We start from the raw sequence: 21,998 nt of genomic DNA, 5'->3' as shown, positions 1-21,998 counted from the left end.
TTACTTGAAACCAAAGTCAAACAAGATGAATGTCATTAAATTTTCAATTTCATCTTTCATGGCATCTGTGAGCAGTGTGGTGAGCATATTTACAGCACATTTTTTTCATCACGGGTCATTACGCCATACTGTCCACTTTATAAAAAAAAAAAAAAATTTTACATTTACTTTCATAGGGGAGGTAAATCCTTTAGAGTAGAAGAAGGTGGTCTTGACAGCAATACACTACAAAAATACACCTAAAACTTATATGCTTAACTATTTATTAAAGGACGGGATAAGTAGAATATGTCCAACCTAAGCAGCAACAAGACCTAAGAATGTCATTATTGAACTATTTCTTTCTGCAGCTAGGACCGCTCCTCATAACAAATTTGGTTAGAGGTCAAGGCAATAAAAAATTGTCTGAATTTACTCCTCAGTCTTTATCAAGTTCAGCTTTTTAATGGCAGGGATGCCAGTACCACTGCTACTGAGGTAAATATCATATTCAGATTTTTTCCTTACTTTCCAACCAATATTGTTTGATGGAGATTATCTTTAGGTATACTACCATAAAAGAATGTTTGAGTATTTCATAGTAGATTATATAGAACTATTATAATGAAGCTGCAGACATCCCAATAATAATAAAGTAGTTATGGATATCAGAAAGGATATTCAACAGTTTACATATTTTTGTGTCTATACATCAGATGATATTCCAAGCATTTTTAAGCCAAAATTTTTGAATAATCACTTAAGTGTAAAAGTGCCTCGGTCAGTGCTGATATTACCCTATTAGGTCTAAATATTTAAAACATACATAATTTTTTTTTCCCTTTTACATTATTTTCCTAAAATAAGTAATTGTTTTACTTTGTAATCCTGCACACCATGCTCCCAGATATTTAGTACTAGGCAAGTAATTGATAAACAATATAGATGCCTATGGTAGATACCCCTACTATAGGTTTATGAGCGATCAGCCCAAGGAAGTCCCCATGTGGTAAATTTCAGCTACCCTTAGGGATATATTTATATGAGTCCAACTGCAAAAACTGATTCTTATGGACAATAATACTTCCCAAGATGTGATCTAGACCTAGCCTTTTCACATTGGAATATCTGGAATATATTACTTGAGAAATCCTTTGCTTCTAAAACAGATGAAGGTCCATCAAACATTGTCAGGTTTTTGGATCCTGACTAATCAACTGACTGATGTATCATCTTTTAATAAACTTGCCGCACTTTCATAAATTGCCTTAAAGTTGGTACTGTATTGGACAAAACAGAGACTTTTGGGGAGTACACACCAGCAAAAAAAAAAAAAAACGTCATAATTACAGTGTAATCAAGGAGATGCTCTGAAATACACTGACATAAGATTTAGTCTGCGTTAGCAGACACGTTTATATCCATTTATACCGATGGAGACTTGTTTGTAAAGTTTTTAGTGAGTCCTGACTAACATGCAAGCATCTTTTGAAGACCATACGATGGGGTAAGAACTGTCATGACTCATGAAATTCTTATTTTGACATTTTTTGGTCATGCAAAAATACATTTCATTTCTTGCAAACATATTACATTCGTAATAAAGCATTTTTCATATTTTATTTGTGTCAATGAGTGTGTGAAACATTCTTTTTCTCATCTTGTTTTACGCCTTTCAAAAAAAAACATACTTTTATATTTCATATTTATGGTTTAAACAGGTTATAGTAAATAAAAGCAGTGTACTGTTTTGGTCAGGGCAGCCACTTTGTGGTCTGTTGTAAAGCTAGGTTTTGTTAAAATGTTCTCACTAGAAACCAGTATTTAGGTAAAGATGTTTCTAGAAGATGAAAGTTTAATGTATCAGTGACGTGACAAGATGCACCCAGTAAATTGTTAAGCTACATTCTCACTGATATTATGCTCACAAAATGGCTGCCCTACTATATTTATCACAAATGTGTTGTATAATTTAAGTGTGTGTTTACATTTTAAAGCAGTTATGGGCCTTGGGAGAAATTATTGAAAAATTACTGTCAATTGCTGTACCCTACACATACACACAATATTTTAGCAAGTAGTAGTTTGTGTGGTCAGAGCCTTTCAGTAGCAACAAGATTCAATATTCTCAAATTATGTTCTTCATATTAAAATAGCTGGTTGCAAGATGAAGTAAAGGTTAACCTAGCTTTTTTCCTGCGGTATTTGTAGAAAAACAAAACAAATTCCAATGTGATAAGTAGACAATGCCTGGAATGTTTAAAGGGCAATGATTGTGCAAGTTGTAATGCAAGAGTCAGTTGGAGAAAGAATGCCTTTATTTATTTTTCTTATATGATCACCATTAACCACTTGACCTCCAAAAGATTTTCCATCCTTCATGACCAGGCCATTTTTTTGCGACACCGTACTGCGTTGCTTTAACTGACAATTGCGTGGTCATGCAATGCTGTACTCAAATAACATTTGTAATTTTTTTCCCCACAAATACAGCTTTCTTGTGGTGGTATTTGATCACCACTGTTCTATAAACAAAAAAACACTGACCATTTAAAAAAAAAATGTAACTTTCTGTCATAAAACATTTCCAAAAAAAAAAAAAAGCCTAAAATCGAATTCCTTCATAAATTTAGGCCGTTATGTATTCTGCTACATGTTTTTGGTAAAAAAAAAAAATACCAATAAGCGTATATTGATTGGTTTACATGAATATTATAGCATCTACAAACTATGGTATATATACTGGAATTTTTATTTTTAAATACTAGTGATGGCAGCGATCAGCATCTTATATTGCAGCAAACAATCAGACATCAACTGACACTTTTGACACTTTGTGGGAACTTCCATTCTGTGTGTTTTACCGACAATCGCTGGGTGCCGGCAGAGATCCAGTGCTCGGTGCCCGTAGATCAGCTTCTGCTGTCACGAATTGGCCCTCCCAGGCCACTGTAGCTGTGGGAACTGTAGAGCAATTCATCCTTCAAATTCACATTGTAAGTATTTCTCTCAGTAGCTTCGTTCCCACTCCCAGCAGTGAGTTGGCAGCTCTCCAGCCTTCTAATATCTAATGTAAACACAGAGCACGTGCTCTGATAAGAGGCAGGGGGAACAGAGTTGCTGAGACAATGACTTTTGCATAACTTTAGTGCTTCTGCTATAAATTCTAAAGAATAATTGCACCACAGAGCATGCAGCTATAAAGATCAATAAGGTTTTGTTGTTACTTTAAGCTAGTGTATTGTTGGTTCACTTACCTTTTCCTTCCATTTCCCTTCTAAATGTTTTTTTTCTTTGTTTTCTTTGTCTGAATTTCTCACTTCCTGTTCCTCCTCAGTAAGGTGTTTAGTAAGCTATTCTAAATGACTTTCCACCGCTTGAATAATGGTGGAAAGCTTACTGAGGAGAAAAAGGAAGTGAGAAATTCAGACAACGAAAAAAAAATTTAGAAGGGAAATTAAAGGAAAAGGTAAGTGAAACAACAATGTAATAGCTTAAAGGAACCTATTTAGTGAATAAAAGACGAACCTTTACAACCCCTTTAAGACAGTGTAAACAGTTTAACTTGCAGTGCCCAGCTACAGATTCAGAAATAATGTTGGCGTCTATTTTCGAGGAGAGAAGAGCATTTGTAAGTATTTTAGCTGGGAGTAAAGGTTTGGTTATGGCCTTTCAAATGTAACTGAAATGGCAGTAGTGGTATAGTTGACAACAGAAGCATCTAGCTAATTGAATGCAGCCTCCCCCCTACAGATTGAATATTCCTCTAATCCTATTATACAGTGGGGAAAATAATTATTTGATCCCCTGCAGATTTTGTAAGTTTGTTCATTTACAAAAAAAAGAAGGGTCTATAATTTTTATCATGGGTGTATTTTAAATAATAGAGACAGAATATCAACCAAAAATCCAGAAAAAAACACAATACAAATATTATAAATTTGAAGTTGGACTTCAGTGAGTAAGGGCCCTTTTACACGGGGCGGATCAGTAATGATCTACCTCCGTGTGTCCGTAAGCTCAGCGGGGATCGCTCTGTATATCCCCGCTGAGCCGGCGGCTGACAGGGCGGTCCCCGAACACTGTGCAGGGACCGCCCTGTCTTTTCTCCACTCTCCCCTATGGGGGGATCGGATGAACACGGACCGTGTGTTCGTGTTCATCCGATCCGCAGACGGAAGAAAAAATAGGACATTCTTCCGTCTGCAAAATCGGATCTGTGCGGAGGCGGGTGATTACGGGTGTCAGCGGATGTTTATCCGCTGACACCCGCAATCACATAGGGACCAATGTATGTCCCTTTTTTATCCGCAAACGGATGGATGAAAAAGCGGACATACGGTCCACACGTCTGAAAGGGCCCTAAAATAAGTATTTGATCCCCAAGCAAAACACGACTTAGTACTTGGTGGAGAAACCCTTGTTAGCAAGCATGGAGGTAAGAAGTTTCACCTTTGCGGGCGCTGCAGGATTTCAATCCATAGAGACATTTTGGTTTGTTTGGTGACTGCGGTCCCAACTGCCGTGTAGTTCTGTGCTAATCCCCCACTTTTTTCATGATCATCCTTTTCCTTATGAGTCGAAATTTTGCATGGAGCTCCAGACCGAGGGTGGTTATTGGTTATTTTGTATTTCTTCCATTTGCGAAAAATCACTCCTTCTTACAAAGCTTGTTGCTGATGGTCTTGTAGTCCATTCCAGCCTTGTGCAGGTCTACAATCTTGTCCCTAACATCCTTTGACAGCTCTTTGGTCTTGCTCATGATTATGGGTTTGGATGGAAGAAAGAGATTCCCTGGACAGCAACTCAATTTATAGCATTTGTATCATGTGTTTTTTCTGGATTTTTGGTTGATATTCTGTGTCTATTATTTAAAGTACATCTATGATAAAAAATGATAGCCCCTTCATTTCTTTGTAAGAGGGCAAACTTACAAAATCAGCAGAGGATCAAATAATTATTTCCGCCACTGTAACTTGACTCATTGCAGATTTTAGGGCAAGACAATTTCAGAGTGTTGGCTGTATAAAATTATAGAAAAAAAAACAGTAATTTTTAAATTGCTGCTTCTTTGGTAAATTCCAGGTTCAATGAGACCTGTGTATTTATTAGTGTAATTATACCTGAAAACCAAAAATGTGTCTAGAGCTGCTCTTATACCTGTAAATCTCCAAAGCATATAATTGTATACATTTTTACAGCTATTATGACCCTTTCACACTGGGGCGGGGGTGGCGTCAGCGGAAAATTTTAACACCGCTATTTGGCCGCTAGCGGGGCGCTTTTTTCCCCCCCCGCTAGCGGGCGAGAAAGGGTTAAAACTACCGCACAGCGCCTCTGCAGGTGGCGCTTTGCCGGCGGTATAGCCGTGGTGCCCTATTGATTTCAATGAGCAGGAGCGATATACACACCGCTCCAAAGATGCTGCTAGCAGGACTTTTTTTAACCGTCCTGATAGCGCAACGCTCCAGTGTGAAAGCCCTCGGGGCTAGATTAGGGTACCTGAAGTCCCCCATAATAATACCATTACCCCTAACTATAAAAGGAGGTGTACCTCCTTCTCATCCTTGAGATTAGAGGGTCTACATTCACCCACAAATAATTTACTGTTTGTTTTGGTCTTTTTTTATTAAGGCATCAACCATAAAGACTCTATTCTAGTCTTGTTAGTAATGTTTTTACATTCACCTTCAGATCATTCTTAAAATACCTTTTCTCCCAATGCACAGGGATTTTTGTTGTGGGGGCGCATATTTGTGTATTTCCCTTTGTGCTGGGAGCATGATGCACAGTGACTAGAGTCTCACCAAGAGGTCCAGGCCCCATTCTAACGTCTGATTCTGAGTCACCTGATTGATGTGATATCCTCTGATTGGCTATTACAGTAATCAGTCACTGTGAAGCCCGCCCCTTTGTTTTCTGTCTCTGTGAATGGACGAGAAAGATACACTTTAACTTTCTCTGTCCTTGCAGAGAAAGAAAAGTATGTGTGTAGAAAAAAAAAAATAATAATAAAAATGGAAAAAAAAAACTAGATCAAGGTTTAATCTAGGTCAATGCCAGGATTAGTGTTTGGGTCAAATGTCTGTATTTTTTTAACAGGATTTATTTTATTTTTTTAATTAGTATTAGTGTCAGTGGGCCGGATTCAGAAAGAGATACGACGGCGTATCTCCTGATACGCCGTCGTATCTCTGAGTTCCGACGGTCGTATCTATGCGCCTGATTCAAAGAATCAGGTTACGCATAGATATCCCTAAGATCCGACAGGTGTAAGGCTGCAATTCCAGGCCGGCCGCTAGGTGGCGCTTCCGTATTATTACGCGACAAATATGCAAATGAGGAGTTACGCCGATTCACAAACGAACGATCGCCCGGCGCTTTTTTTTATGTCGTTTGCGTTCGGCTTTTTCCGGCGTATAGTTACCCCTGCTATATGAGGGGTAGCTAATGTTAAGTATGGCCGTCGTTCCCACGTCGAGTTTTGAAATTTTTACGTCGTTTGCGTAAGTCGTTCGCAATGACGTCCTTGCAAAGTCATTTAGAGCAATGCACACTGGGAGATTTTACGGACGGCGCATGCGCCGTTCTAGTAAAACGTAAAAAATGTGGGGTCAAGGGAAATTTAAATAAAACACGCCCCCTACATCCCCATTTGAATTACACGGCCTTACGCCGCCACACATAGGCTACGCCGCTCTAACTAAGGGTGCAAGTTATTTGTGAATAAAGAACTCACGCCCAAAGTTAGAGCGGTGTAACGTATCGGAGATACGTGACGCAGGCCGGACAGATACGCCAATGTATCTGAATCCGGCCCAGTGTCTTTTAGGTTGGATAAAAAAAAAAGCAATATGCGCACTGTTGTTTCTGGGCTGTACTACAGGTACACAAAACTAACATACACATACAGGGGCAGATCCACGTACATCGGCGCATCTATCCGCCGGGCGTAGCGTATCTAAGATACACTACGCCGCCGTAACTTTTTTTTTCGAATCCTTAAAGAATTCGCACCATAAGTTACGGCGGCGTAGTGTATCTTTGGCGGCGTAAGGGCGCGCAATTCAAATGGATGTGATGGGGGCGTGTTTTATGTAAATACGTCGTAACCCGACGTAAACAACGTTTTTTTTGACCGGCGCATGCGCCGTCCGTGAGGGTATCCCAGTGCGCATGCTCGAAATTAAACCGGAACAAGCCAATGCTTACGACGATGACGTCATTCTACGCAAATCCCTATTCGCGAACGACTTACGCAAACGACATAAAAAGTTCAAAATTCGACGCGGGAACGACGGCCATACTTAACATTGAGTACACCTCATAATAGCAGGGGTAACTATACGCCGGAAAAAGCCGAACGCAAACGACGTAAAAAAATGCGCCGGCCAGACGTACGTTCGTGGATCGCCGTAACTAGCTAATTTGCATACTCGACGCGGAATACGATGGAAACGCCACCTAGCGGCCGGCAGAAAAATGCATCTACGATCCGACGGCGTACTAAGATGAGATGCAGTCGTATCTTGTTTTGTAGATACAAAACAAAGATACGACGCGGGAAATTTAAAATTACGAGGCGTATCAATAGATACGCCGGCGTAATTCTTTTGTGGATCTGCCTCACTGTATGTGGTATCGCTAGAGAATTCGTTTGTGTTGTTCTTTGATGGTGAGTTATGGAAGTAGCCAGAAATATATACTGTAGTTAATTTTTTTTATGATTTTTTTTTACCATTTTGGGCCAGTTTTTCCTTGACAATAAAAAATAAATCAGGAGACACCCATTACCATTTGCCACCAAATGAAATCCCAATTTTTCCAGAAAAGAAAAAAGTATAATCCACCTGGATGCAAAAAGTAGTGATGAACGGTTTTACAAACACATGTCAAAGTTGCAAAATTGGGCTTAGGCATTAAGATTTGTTTTAGCCTTATGCACGAAGGGGTTGAATTAACACTTAAATCCCTGAAATCATTTTTAAAGGGGTTGTAAAGGGAAAACATTTTTTTCATAATAAGCATCATTTACCTGCAGACATTCCTCTTTTCACTTCCTCATTGTTAGTTTTTGCTCAGAAGTTGCTCTATTTCTTCTCTGTTCTGTTCACTTCCTGCTTGTCTGATTTTACTGACCACCGTGATGGGAGGCTTTACTGCGGTGGTCAGTAACATGCTCACCCCCTCCTGGGAACTACATCTGTGTGGCAGAACGCTCTCTACGTGTTAGAGACTTCAAGGAGGTGTGAATTACTGGGCGTGCCGCAATTTATACTGGGAAATGTAGTTCTTACATGAACGAGCGCCGCAAACCAGGAAGTGAATGAGAGAACAGAAACTAGAATGCCGGAGGTGATATAGATGAAGGGATTTAATAGGTATTTACTTGTTCTTTAACCGAATCATTACACTATTCTGTCTGTCTACCTTGCAGACAATAATTTTAGGCAAAAATTTTTTTTCCTTTAGTGACCCTTTAAGGATGCTTCATCTTCCTCAAACGTTGTCATTGGTACCAATGTATACTATGACAGCTTGGTCCCTTTCCAGGCCCACGCAACAATCTGTCAATACAACCCACAATGTGTCAAACCAGAGTGTCCCATAAACAACATACTGTTAAGTGTTCAGTATTTCTGACAGATTACCCTATCTGCCCTTTTCAATAGGGAGTACCCCTCTACCAGTATCTTTGTTTCCTTGCTTATACACCTGTCCCCATCCTTACTGGAGCATGAGGCCTAAAAATTAGATGTTAGACCTGAGAACTGGTCACCCCTCAGGGGAGGAACAGGGGTAGCTAAGCTGCTGGTTATTATCACCAGATGCAATGGAGTTAGAAGTGGCAGGTCCCAGAAGACAATGGGACAATTCAGAAAGTGCAGCGCAACTCTTGCATTGCATAGTAGAAAAACCTAGTAGAAAACCAGCTGTGTCCTTTAGTTTTTTCCCTTATTGAAGAACTGGCTGACATTGCTGGATCCCTGGACAGGTAAGTGTCCTTATAATAAAAGTCAGTAGCTACAGTATCTTTAGCTGCTGACTTAATTTGTTTTGCCCGTGCTGGAGCTCCTCTTGAAAATCCTTGTCCAGGCACTTTGTCACGATCAGGCGTCGGGCTTGAAGACCAATTGCAATAGCAGTGGCAGGACAGGCATACAGGCAGTCATTTCTGGCAGATGACACAGGCTCCCTTGAGGTGCGGTGTCTAAATACTAGCTGGTTTTCCCCAGAGCTCCTGATGGTGGAGATGGATTTAGCTGCAAGCTAGTACCAGGTCGTGGTCCTCAAGTTTGCCCCACCAGGGTGTGAGCAATCCGGGGTCCAATAGCGGATAAACAGACAAGGATGAAACAGCAGCGTAAAGTAAACAAGCCAAGGGATCAATCACGAGTGGCTGCAAGTTAGGATCAAGCAGTAGAGTAGTCAAAGAACAGGCCAAGGGTCAAATACGGGTGGATGCAGATTGGGATCAGGTAGTAAAGTAGTCCAGGAACAGGCCGAGGGTCAATCACGAGTGGTTGTACGTACAGATGTCAGCAGGAAAGACAACAGCAAGGCACTGGCATGGAAGGCACAATAATCTGGCAAAGAGGAAGTGCTGAGACAAGGCTTTTCTAGGAAGTTCATGGGAGGAGCAAGGGGTTCAAGGTTCAACAGCTATGCTGTTGTATAGCATACAACATATACATCATGCAACACAGTATATATCAATTATACCCTATCTCCCAAGGTGAAATAGAGGAATTACTTACATGCATCTCCCAGAGCACAGCAGGAGCCGGCATCACACCATGCAGCCCATCAGTGCCAATCAATGCCCATCAGTGCTGCCCATCAGTGCTGACCATTAGTGCCGCCAATTAGTGTCCATCAGTGCTGCCTATCAGTGCAGCCCATCAGTGCAGCCTATTAGTGTCCATCATTGCAGCCTCATCAGAGCACAACAATGAAGGAAAAAAAATACTTATTTGCAAAATTTATAACAAAAACTAAAAAAAGTTTTTAGTTATTTTCACAATTTTCTGTCTTTTTTTGTTTGCTTAGCAAAAAATAGAAAACCCAGTGGTGATTAAATACCACCAAAAGGAAACTCTGTCTCAAACAAATGATAAAGATTTCATATGAGTACAGTGTTGCATGACCGTACAATTGTCATTCAAAGTGCGACAGTGCTCAAAGCTAAAAATGTATGTATCAATGCATTGGCCAGGTCAGGAAGGGGGTATAAGTGCCAGTGCTGCCAACCTGCCAGATTGAAATTCACTGACCCAACACCCAAAATTTACTGTCACAGGCAAGTTTTTACTGACACTTCCAAAACGTACAAAATTTCAGTATTTAACCACTTAACCCCCGGACCATATTGCTGCCCAAAGACCAGAGCACTTTTTGCGATTCGGCACTGCGTCGCTTTAACTGACAATTGCGCGGTCATGCGACGTAGCTCCCAAACAAAATTGGCGTCCTTTTTTTCCCACAAATACAGCTTTCTTTTGGTGGTATTTGATCACCTCTGCGGTTTTTAGTTTTTGCGCTATAAACAAAAAAAGAGCGACAATTTTGAAAAAAAATAATATTTTTTTACTTTTTGCTACAATAAATATCCCCCAAAAATATATAAAAAAACATATTTTTTCCTCAGTTTAAGCCGATACGTATTCTTCTACATATTTTTGGTAAAAAAAAAATCGCAATAAGCGTTTATCGGTTGGTTTGCGCAAAAGTTATAGCGTTTACAAAATAGGGGGTATTTTTATGGCATTTTTATTAATATTTTTTTTACTAGTAATGGCGGCGATCAGTGTTTTTTTTTTCGGTACTGCGACATTATGGCAGCCACTTCAGACACTTTTGACAGATTTTTGAGACCATTGGCATTTTTATAGCGATCAGTGCTATAAAAATGCATTGGATTACTATAAAAATGCCACTGGCAGTGAAGGGGTTAACACTAGGGGGCGGGGAAGGGGTTAAGTATGTCCCTGAGTGTGTTCTAACTGTAGGGGGGGTGGCCTCACTAGGGGAAATCACTGATCTTCTGTTCATACATTGTATGAACAGAAGATCAGCATTTCCCCCCTGACAGGACCGGGAGCTGTGTGTTTACACACACAGCTCCCGGTCCCCGCTCTGTAATGCCGCGTACACACCATCACTTTATGTGATGAAAAAAAACAACATTTTCTGTGAAGTAAAAAACAACGTTTTTGAAACTTCAATTTTCAAAAACGACGTTGCCTACACACCATCGTTTTTTCACAATGCTCTAGCAAAGCGCGGTTACGTTCACCACTTTTTTCCATTGAAGCTCGCTTCATAACTTGCTTCTGGGCATGCGCGGGTTTAAAAACGTAGTTTTTTGCTACACACGGTCAATTTCTGTGACACAAAAAACGACGTTTTGAAAAACGACACATAAAATTTAAGCATGCTACAATTTGTTTTTGTCGCTTTTCACAAGACATAAAACGACGTTTTCCCCCACACACGGTCATTTAAATTGACGTTTTTAAAAACGTCGTTTTTTTTCATCACATAAAGTGATGGTGTGTATGTGGCATAACGAGCAATAGTGGCCTGCGCGAGAGCCGACGTTATACTACGGGCTCTCGCGCAGGGGAGCCGACTTGCCACCGTAATATGACGGTGGGCAGTCGGCAAGCAGTTAAGCTATACAATATGCAATGTGATTTAACCACTTCAATACAGGGCACTTTCGCACCTTCCTGCCCAGGCCAATTTTCAGCTTTCAGTTCTGTCCCTTTTTAAATGCCAATTGCGCGGTCATGCAAAACTGTACTCAAACTAAACTTTTAACATTTTGTTCCCACAAATAGAGCTTTCTTTTTGTGTTATTTGATCACCTCTGCGGTTTTTCTTTTTTGCTAAACAAATAAAAAAAAAACGAAAATTTGGAAGAAAAAAAAGTTTTTCTTTGTTATAAAATGTAAATAAGTACGTTTTCTCCTTTAATGATGGGCACTTATAAGCTGCACTGATAAGGTGGCACCAATGAAATGGCATTGATAGGCGGCATTGATAGGCGGCACTGATAGGTGGCACTGATGGGCACTGATAGGCGACACTGATGGGCACTGAAAGGATGCACCGATGGGTACTTATGGGTGGCACTGATAGACGGCACTGCTGGGCACTAATGGGCACAGCTATGCGGCACTGATGGGCACTGAAAGGCAGCACTGATGGGCATTGATGGGCACTGATAGCTGGCACTGATAGATTTCACTGATAGGCATCACTGTTGGCACTAGCAGGCATTTTTCTTTGGCACTAATTGGCAACTGCCTGGGCACTGATTGGCATTTCCCTGGTGGTCTAGGCTGGTATGCCTGGAGGTCCAGTGTGGTGGCCATCCCTGGTGGTCCTGGCGGCATCCTGGTGATCCTGGGAAGGCATCCGAGGGGGGGCTGCGCTCCCCTGTCAGGAGAGCAGCCGATTGACTCTCCTCTACTTGCATCTGTCAGACGTGAGTGAGAAAAAGCTGATCAAAGGCTCTTCCTGTTTACAACGTGATCAGCCGTGATTGGACACGGCTGATCACGTGGTAAAGAGTCTATGTCAGAGACTCTTTACCTAGATCGGAGTTGCGGGGAGCGCGCATCGGCTTGTTATCCTGACCACATCATATGACATCCGGTCAGGATAACACAACCACTTTTCCGACGTCATTTTGCTGTATGTCGGGCAGCAAGTGGTTAAGGTAGATATTAACCACTTCACCCCCGGAAGAATTGGCTGCCCAATGACCGGGCCATTTTTTGCGATTCGGCACTGCGTCGCTTTGACCTGACAATTGCGCGGTCATGCAACGTTGTACCCAAATAAAATTAACGTCCTTTTTTTCCCCACAAATAGAGCTTTCTTTTGGTGGTATTTGATAATCTCTGCGATTTGAATTTTTTGCGCTATAATTAAAAAAAAGCATCAATTTGGAAAAAAAAACCACAATATTTTGTACTTTTTGCTATAATAAATCACCCCAATATTTAAAAAAAAAAAAAATAATTTTTCCCCAGTTTAGGCTGATATGTATTCTTCTACATATTTTTAGGGGAAAAAAAGAAATCGCAATAAGCGTATATTGATTGGTTTGCGCAAAAGTTACTGAGGGAACGAGACCGCTTTGCGTTTGCCCCCACAGAGAGAGAGAGAGAGAGAGAGAAAGACTACTTTGCCCCCACAGAGAGAGAGAGAGACTACTTTGCCCCCACAGAGAGAGAAAGAGAGACCGCTTTGTGTTTGCCCCCACAGGGAGAGAAAGACTGTTTGCTTTTGCAAGTTGGGGGCAGCTATTTTTGCACCTTTTTTTCATTGTGGTTTTCTTAAATCTTTCTAGCACAACTTACTTACCGTATTTATCGGCATATAACACGCACGGGCGTATAACACGCACCTTAACTTTAGGAGGGAAATTTCAGGAAAAAACTTTACACAGCCCCCTGGCATAGTACACGGACCCCCTGCATAATATACCCCTGTACAACACCGCAGCCCCCTGTACAACACCACAGCCAACACCGTAACCCCCTGTACAACACCACAGCCAACACCGAAGCCACATGTACAACACCGCAGTCCCCTGTACAACAACGCAGCCCCCTGTACAACAACAGAGCCCCCTTTCATTATAAAGACCCCTGCCCCTGCACTCCCAGCGCTGGGACAGGGACAGTGCTGCAAGCATACTCTAAAGTGGAGAAAACTTCACACTGTCAGCCCCTTCTCATACACTGTGTCACTCTCATTGTAAAGCAAAGTTCTAAAAATACCTCCATTAACGCCATTCTCTCTCGTGGACCCGGTCATGTGACTGCTCTCCTCTCCTTCATTGATGGTCACATGACCGTTCTCCTCCTCCAATCAAAAGCTACACACGGGGAAAAGGCGGAGCGGGAGGAAAAGAGCAGCCACAACGAGCGGCGTTAATTAAGTTGTGCAGAGGCTTAGAATTACATTGATAGTTTACACAGGAGGAGCGGTATATGACAAAGGACTGGCAGTAATGTTTTCTGAACTTCAAAGTTTACTGCCAGCGCTGTCCCATGACTAAATGCAATGGTCAGAAACATGTTATATGCAGTCCAGAGTACAGAATGCATAGCTCCCAACTGCCCCTGATGTCGAGGGACTGTTCCTGATTTGGAACAAAGCCCCTCTGTCCCTATTTCCTCCTCATTTGTTCCTCATTTTGGTCTGATCTAAAGTTGTATAAAAAAAATCACTTTTTATCTTTAGAAATGTGTTTTACAGTGCTAAAACATTTTTATCCAATTTTAAATTGCTGAATTTGTAAATGTCAAAAGCCAATATAAAGAAATAGTAGTGGAAAAAAAGCACTTGCGGGTTTAACTAATATTTTTTTTGTATACAGTAATTCTCCTTTAAGGGAGCATGGCAGGGGGTGTGTCCTATGGCTACATATGTTTGCAAATAGGTGTCCCTCGTTCCCATCTCAAAAAGTTGGGAGGTATGAGAATGCAGTGGTCAGAAACGTCATATACAGTCCAGTGTGCAGTAGTCAAGTGGTCAGCAACATGTCGTAGTGTAGTGGTCGGTTAAAGTGATTGTTAAGCCACAGTATAACCCCTCTGTAAAATAACATTATACATATAATACACACACACACATATACACACACACCTTATATCAGAGTGTCTCCCGGCGCTCAAGTCACATGAGGTCCGGGGGATGAGGAGCAGCTCTACATGACCTTGTCCCTTCACTGCACCTCCCTCTCAGTGACAGAATGGTGTCCCACTGTTCACCTAGCAGAGACCTCATGCGTGCACTTAATTAGCTCTTTCCACTCTCCCATACCATGTGACCTAGCTGTGAGTCTCCATAACATGGGTTCAGTCCCGATACTTTTAGGTTACCGACCACTGGGGCAGGAGCCATATCATCGACCCCCTCGCTACCGGAAGAACCTTTGCAATGTAACATGTAAGGTAGTATTAGTATTTTGTGTGCTTTCATACTCCAAAAACCATCATGTGCCCCTTGGAATGACTTCAGACCAGGCTTAAAATAGTAATTGGGTTTTTACTGAATACTAAATATTTGCAGCAAAGTAAATTCCAGCGTAACACCCTGTTTAACTCAACTAAATCGTCAAGACACACCTCAGAAAGGAGGGGGGAGAGGAGGAGGGGAGGGGAGAAGAGGAGGAGGAGGGGAGGGGAGAAGAGGAGGAAGAGAGGAGGGGAGAAGAGGAGGAAGAGAGGAGGGGAGAAGAGGAGGAGGAGGAGAGGAGGGGAGGAGAGGAGGAGGAGGGGAGGGGAGGAAAGGAGAAGGGGTCTTCTTAGCTAAGCACACTCTCCAGCATGCATGTTTGAGTCAAGAGCAGATGGATTCCAGGAAGTAAATGCTACAGGAATCAGTTGACCTTACTCAAGGTGGCCACAGCCAGAAATGCTAAGGGGGAGTGTTTTTCAAAGTGATTTCTCAACAAAATAGAGCATGGAGACATGGATAGATGGGGAAGTAGGGTTGCCACCTGTCTGGTTTTGACCTGGACAGTACAGGTTTAGGAGGCTGTGCCTGGGTTTCCCTCTGCCTCACACCCGGATACCATTTCCAGCTGACAGGGGTTACCATGGGGCCTCCTTTTACAAGCCCCCGACACACAGGGGGAACCAGATCAAGAAGGGTTGCCAGCCAGTAATGATCCCTCTCCTTGATACCATGAATCCTATGGTCCTTTGTAGGCTTTGCAGGATCAGGGAGGCCATGCAGCGTAGGTTTGCTGAGGCATTCGATCCAGAGTCCTCTGGATCACTGAGGATCACATGATCGGCAGCCACCTCCTCCCAGCCACGTACAACTCCATGGGTTTCTGGGGACTGAAAACGATCCCTTGAAGACTGTTGCTGATGCTGAGTGCTATGCTCCACCTCCCTGCTGACAATGGCTCCAGCTGCTGTGTGAGCCAATGAGGAGAGAGAGAGACCCGGAAGAGCCGCTACTCTCATGCATGTCCCTGTATCAATATGGGGCTCAGGTAAGTATAAGGGGAGCTGGAGGTGAAGCTGCACCCAGAAGGTTTGTTACCTTAATGCATAGAATGTGTTAAGGTAAAAAAAAACTTCTGCCTTTAGAACCACTTTTTTAGGAGTAAACTTGAAATAATTGAAATACGATGTGGAAATGAATGTAAAATTGTATATTTTGACCATTCATACACTTTAATGAAAGCTGCAGATTTAAAATGATTGAAAATAACTTTAGTAACTACGTTATGTTAGTTGTTTGGTTTACACATACATTAGTCCTTAGCAATCTACTGAGAGCAATTTCTACTTAGCCTAATTCAACCATTTCAAAATCAACTATGAAGAAACAAGTAACACATCGACATGCTTAATTTCAATTTTTTAACTACTTGGTAACCGCCCTATAGCCGAAATACGGCTACAAGGCGGTTCCCTAACTCTAGGAGGGCGTCAATATACGTCCTCCCAGAGAGTCAGAATTGCGCGCCCGAGCGGGCGCGCACACGCGATCACCGGCGCTCGCTGGGTCCACGGGACCCGCAGCAACACGGATCGCGGTAAGGAGCCAATGGAAGCGGCTCCTTACCACGTGATCGCGCCGTCCAATGACGGCGCGATCACTTGTAAACAAACCGGCGTCATGTAATGACGCCGGTCCTCCCTCTCCTCTCTGTACCGTTCGGTACAGTGTGAGAGGAGAGGGAGGGGGGGGATCGGGCGGCAGCAGCAGCAGCCGCCGCACTGTGGGCTGGATCTGTGACAATTGCAGTCACAGATCCAGCCATCCCTGCGCAATACTCTGCAGTAAAGAAAAAATGATAAGCGCTAAAGTAAAGTGCAATACTCTGCAATACCCCCCATACTCTGCAATACCCCCCCCCATACTCTGCAATACCCCCCCATACTCTGCAATACCCCCCCCATACTCTGCAATACCCCCCCCCCATACTCTGCAATACCCCCCCCATACTCTGCAATACCCCCCCCCATACTCTGCAATACCCCCCCCCCCCCCATACTCTGCAATACCCCCCCCATACTCTGCAATACCCCCCCATACTCTGCAATACCCCCCCATACTCTGCAATACCCCCCCCCATACTCTGCAATACCACCCCCCCATACTCTGCAATACCACCCCCCCATACTCTGCAATACCACCCCATACTCTGCAATACCACCCCATACTCTGCAATACCCCCCCATACTCTGCAATACCCCCCCATACTCTGCAATACCCCCCCAATACTCCGCAATACCCTCAATACTCCAATACCTTGCAATACGTCGCCTATGGGGATTTTTAAGTAGCAACGTTTGGCGCAATTTCACGAGCGTGTGCAATTTTGAAGGGTGACATGTTGGGTATCTATTTACTCGGCGTAACTTCATCTTTCATATTATGCAAAAACATTGGGCTAACTTTACTGTTTTTTTTTTTTTAAGCACAAAACTGTTTTTTTTTTAAAAACACGCGTTCAAAAAATTGCTGCGAAAATACCGTGCAAGATAAAAAGTTGCAACAACCGCCATTGTATTCTCTAGGGTATTTGAAAAAAAAACATATATAATGTTTTGGGGTTCTATGTAATTTTTTAGCAAATAAATGATGATTTTTACATGTAGGAGAGAAATGTCAAAATTGGCCTGGGTGCTCCAGAACGCCTGATGGTGCTCCCTGCACGTTGGGCCTCCGTATGTGGCCACGCTGTGTAAAAGTCTCACACATGTGGTATCGCCATACTCGGGAGGAATAGCAGAATGTGTTTTGGGGTGTAATTTGTAGTATGCATATGATGTGTGTGAGAAATAACCTGCTAATATGACAGAAACTAGAATTTTTTTTTTATTTTTACAGAATTTTCAGTCTTCTTTCTTTTATAGCGCAAAAAATAAAAACCGCAGAGGTGATAAAATACCACCAAAAGAAAGCTCTATTTGTGTGAAAAAAAGGACAAAAATTTCAGATGGGTACAATGTTGTATGACTGAGTAATTGTCATTCAAATTGTGAGAGCACCGAAAGCTGAAAATTGGTCTGGTGATTAAGGGGGTTTTCGTGCCCAGTGGTCAAGTGGTTAAGATCTCTTTTCTTTTTGAGGACATTTGCGGGAAGGTCTGCTATGGATTATAGAAACAAGAAACATATTCTTTCAATGTCTTGCTTCAGTAGGCCTTTGTCACCAGAAATATAAATTGATTTTCATAACAGTGGCAGACCTATATTACGTGTACTGCTGAATACTTGTAAAATGTGCTAACTTTTCTTCATATGCTTGTCAAGAATTCAGCTTTGTGAGACGTATTCCTTGGGTAATATTAAGGTGTTAGAAGATTATTTCATAATGTGGGTTCAATCAATTTTTTAAACTGTTTATTGGGGATTTGCATATAAAGATTGAGACACATAGCTTTGAGTTGAGGGTAACATTTGACCTGGGCAGCCATCAGAAATTGTGGGGCCCCTTACACAGCTTTAGGACTGGGCCCCCTGGGCCTGACCACCATCATTCCCCAGGGTCCACCCATTGGTCCCACCAAATCGGCTGTGAATGGAGAGGGATACAATTTACAGCGTACCAAAACTTAGATGTGGTTGCTGGATTTGTTTTCTTTTTTTAGGATTTTTATTTTCTGTTTCCCCCTTGGTAATCTGCTCAGTAGCACACCTCTCATAATAGAGTGCCCCCACTCTGGATGAAGAAGCAACAGAGACACCTTTGGACAGCAGTCTGAGGGGCAGGGAGGTCGGGGGGGGGGGGGCATTGCTAGATGTACTGGCAGAATTAGGTACGCTAAACAAGCTGAAGCCATACTCCAGCTCACACTTTATAATCAGTTACATCAAACATTTTGTTTTCTTTGGGATAAAGGTTATACATGAATAAATGGAAACTTATCATTGTAAACACCTTTGCCAGTGTTTAATGGTTTGTCTCAATCCTCTAACTGCTAAATTTTCAAGTCAGTTTGTTCTTTTGAAAAAAAAAAACACGAGTGCGACCACCACATTTGTAAAGTTGCAATAAAATAAATGTTTTCTTTGGAGGTGGTGGCAGGAAGAGAGAACATGAGAGGGGGAAGAGAGAGAGAGGGGGGCAGGGAGATATAGAGAGGGCAGGGAGATAGAGAGAAGGCAGGGAGAGAGAGAGGGGGCAGGGAGATAGAGAGAGGGCAGGGAGAGAGAGTGTGAGAGGGGGCAGGGAGAGAGAGGTGGGGGCAGGGAGAGAGAGAGGTGGGGGAAGGGAGAGAGAGGGGAGGGCAGAGAGAAAAGTCAGGGAGAGGGCAGGGTTAGAGAGAGTGAGGGAGGGCAGGGAGAGAGAGTGAGTGAGAGAGGGCAGGGAGAGAGAGAGAGAGGGCAAGGAGAGAGATTGAGAGGGGGCAGGGAGAGAGAGAGAGTGAGAGAGAGCAGGGAGAGAGAGTGAGAGGGGCAGGGAGAGTGAGAGGACAGAGAGAGAGGTCAGGGCAAGAGAGAGGGCAGGGAGAGAGAGAGTAAGAGAGAGATGGCAGGGAGAGAGAGAGGACAGAGAGAGAGCATGAGAGGGAGAAGGGGCAGGGAAAGAGAGAGGGCAGAGAGAGAGGGCAGGGAGAGGGGGCAGAGAGAGAGGTGGGAGCAGGGGGGGGGAGAGAGAGAGGAGTCAGGGTCTGGTCACAATGCTCACTCACTTGGATGGTCGGGACCCTGGGGGCTTTCAGTCAGCGGCTTCTCCCAATGTGGCTGTTGGCTTGTTTAATCTTCCTGCCCCCACATTCCCTTCACAGACGCAGCAGCACACAGGCAGGGAGAGAGGGGGGCAGGAGAAGGAATTTGTGTAAGAAGCTCAGGCATGCTGGAGGGGAAAGGACAGTGTGGGGATCCTCTCGTTCCAGGACAGCCGCATTTCTCGAGCCACCTTTCACCACACACAGAGACCAGGGATGGTCAGGAGGACAGAGCGGACATCAAAGAAGGGGGTGGAGAGGAGCAGGTGGATGGAACCACTGGTGTTCTGGAGGGGGCGTGGCACTGATTTCTGCAACCCTCGAGCACTCCAGTTAAAGCGGAGTTCCACCCAAAAATTTAACTTCCGCTTTTTGGAATTCTTCCCCCCATCTCCGATGTCAGGGGAGGAGGGAGCAGATACCTGTGTAATACAGGTATTTGCTCCCACTTCCAAGCATAGATCACCGCGGTGATCGCAGTGACCTACATCACGTCCGGCGCCTACTCTGTCCCCCTGCTGTGTCTTCTGGGAAACACACAGGTTCCAGAAGACAGCAGGGCCCAGTGGGGACAGGCAGAGCGGCTCGCGAATGCGCAATAGGGAACCAGGAAGTGAAGCCGCAAGGCTTTACTTCTTGATTCCCTTACCGAAGATGGCGGCAGCAGCACACAAGAGCCGACGGACAGATCGGCTTCGGCTTCCGCTTTAACCACTTAAGCCCCGGACCATTTGGCTGGCCAAAGACCAGGCCATTTTTTGCAATTCGGCACTGCGTCGCTGTAACTGACAATTGGCTCCCAAACAAAATTGACATCCTTTTTTTCCCACAAATAAAGATTTCTTTTTTGCGCTATAAAAAAAATAGAGCGACAATTTAGGTACGTATTCTTCTACATGTTTTTGGTAAAAAAAGAAATCGCAATAAGCGTCTATTGAGTGGTTTGCGCAAAAGTTATAGCGTCTACAAAATGGGATAGTTTTATGGCTATTTCATTAATAATTTTTTTTCACTAGTAATGGCGGGGATCAGCGTTTTGGGACCATTGTCATTTTTACATCAATCAGTGCTATAAAAATGCACTGATTACTGTAAAAATGACAAAAAAATGTACTGTAAAAATTACACTGGCAGTGAAGAGGTTAACCTGTAGGGGGCGCTGAAGGGGTAAAGTGTGTTCTAGGGAGTGATTCTAACTATTAGGGGGCGTGGCTACCAGTGACACATCACTGATCGCTGTTCAGGGAACAGACGATCAGTGACATGTCACTAGGAAGAACGGGGAGATGTGTTTACGCTGACATCTCCCTCGCTCTTCAGCTCTGTGACCTGATCGTCACGGAGCTCGCGATAGGGTCTCGTGCGCGCCACCGGCGGCACGCGCACGACCACAAGGCAGCAAATTAAAGGGGACGTACCTGTACGCCCATTTGCCCAGCCGTGCCATTCTGTCGATGTAAAAAGGCGTGCGGCGGTCCTTAAGCAGTTAAGGAGCAGTAAGTCAGCACAGCATGTATATCACGTGTTGACACCTTGGTATAGATACAACTGCAAATAACCATTGTTAACCCTATGTTCGCACCTGTGCGTTTTTATGTGTGTTTTGTGTTTTTCAGAGATGCACTACAGTTCATTTAGGCCATTTTTTAGTGCATTTTCAGTTTTGCAAAAACACACTACAGTCCATTTAACATGGTTTCCTATGGATGTAGGGCCATATTCTCCTACATTGTAGGCGGGTGGCGCGTAAACCATTTACACTACGCCGCCCCAACCTACAGGAGCAAGTGCTGTATTCCCCAAACACTTGCTCCGTAGTTTGGGGCGGCGTAGTGTAATTGGCCCGGCGTATCCCCGCGTAAATCCAAGGGGGCGGCTTGTATTTAAATTAAGCGCGCCCCCGATTCTAACGAACTGCGCATGCACCGGGCTTAAAATAGCCCAGTGCGCATGCTCCAGTTCTCGGCGTAAAACGTCAATGACGCCGACGTGTGCGTCATTGACGTAAAGTCGTATTCAAGAACGACTTAGTAAAACGACGTACCCGACGGGAAAACACGACGCTGACCCGACGCCATACTTAACATGGCGTATGTGGGACTGGCGTAAGGTTACCCCTCATATAGCAGGGGTAACCTTACTCCTACGCAAACGACGTAAGCGACGGTTACGCGTCGCGAATTCGTTCGGGAATCGGCGTATCAGGCTCATTTGCATAAACAAATGAGACCTGAACGTAAACGCCACCTAGCGGCCGGCTGGGTAATTACATTTAAGATCCGACAGTGTAAGTGACTTA

At 43.5% G+C, this 21,998-nt stretch overlaps 1 protein-coding gene across 3 annotated transcripts in view; it reads left to right on the top strand.

The window, feature by feature from the left end:
* The window catches only part of LOC120932486 (protocadherin gamma-B3-like), an 89,283-nt gene that overhangs the window by 3,794 nt on the left and 63,491 nt on the right, over positions 1–21,998 (top strand). Inside the window, exon 1 of one of the 3 annotated variants that reach the window (XM_040344886.1) lies at positions 42–1,486. The exons of the other annotated variants lie outside the window; for them this stretch is intronic. The gene's annotated coding sequence lies outside the window, so the exon portion shown is untranslated. Of the gene's footprint in view, positions 1–41; positions 1,487–21,998 lie in introns of those variants that run through there. 3 annotated transcript variants of the gene reach the window in all.

The sequence above is a fragment of the Rana temporaria genome, chromosome 3 (assembly GCF_905171775.1).
Source record: "Rana temporaria chromosome 3, aRanTem1.1, whole genome shotgun sequence".
Classification (NCBI taxonomy): Eukaryota; Metazoa; Chordata; class Amphibia; order Anura; family Ranidae; genus Rana; species Rana temporaria.
Note: the sequence above shows the minus strand (reverse complement) of the source record. Positions and strands in the feature narration are given on the sequence as shown.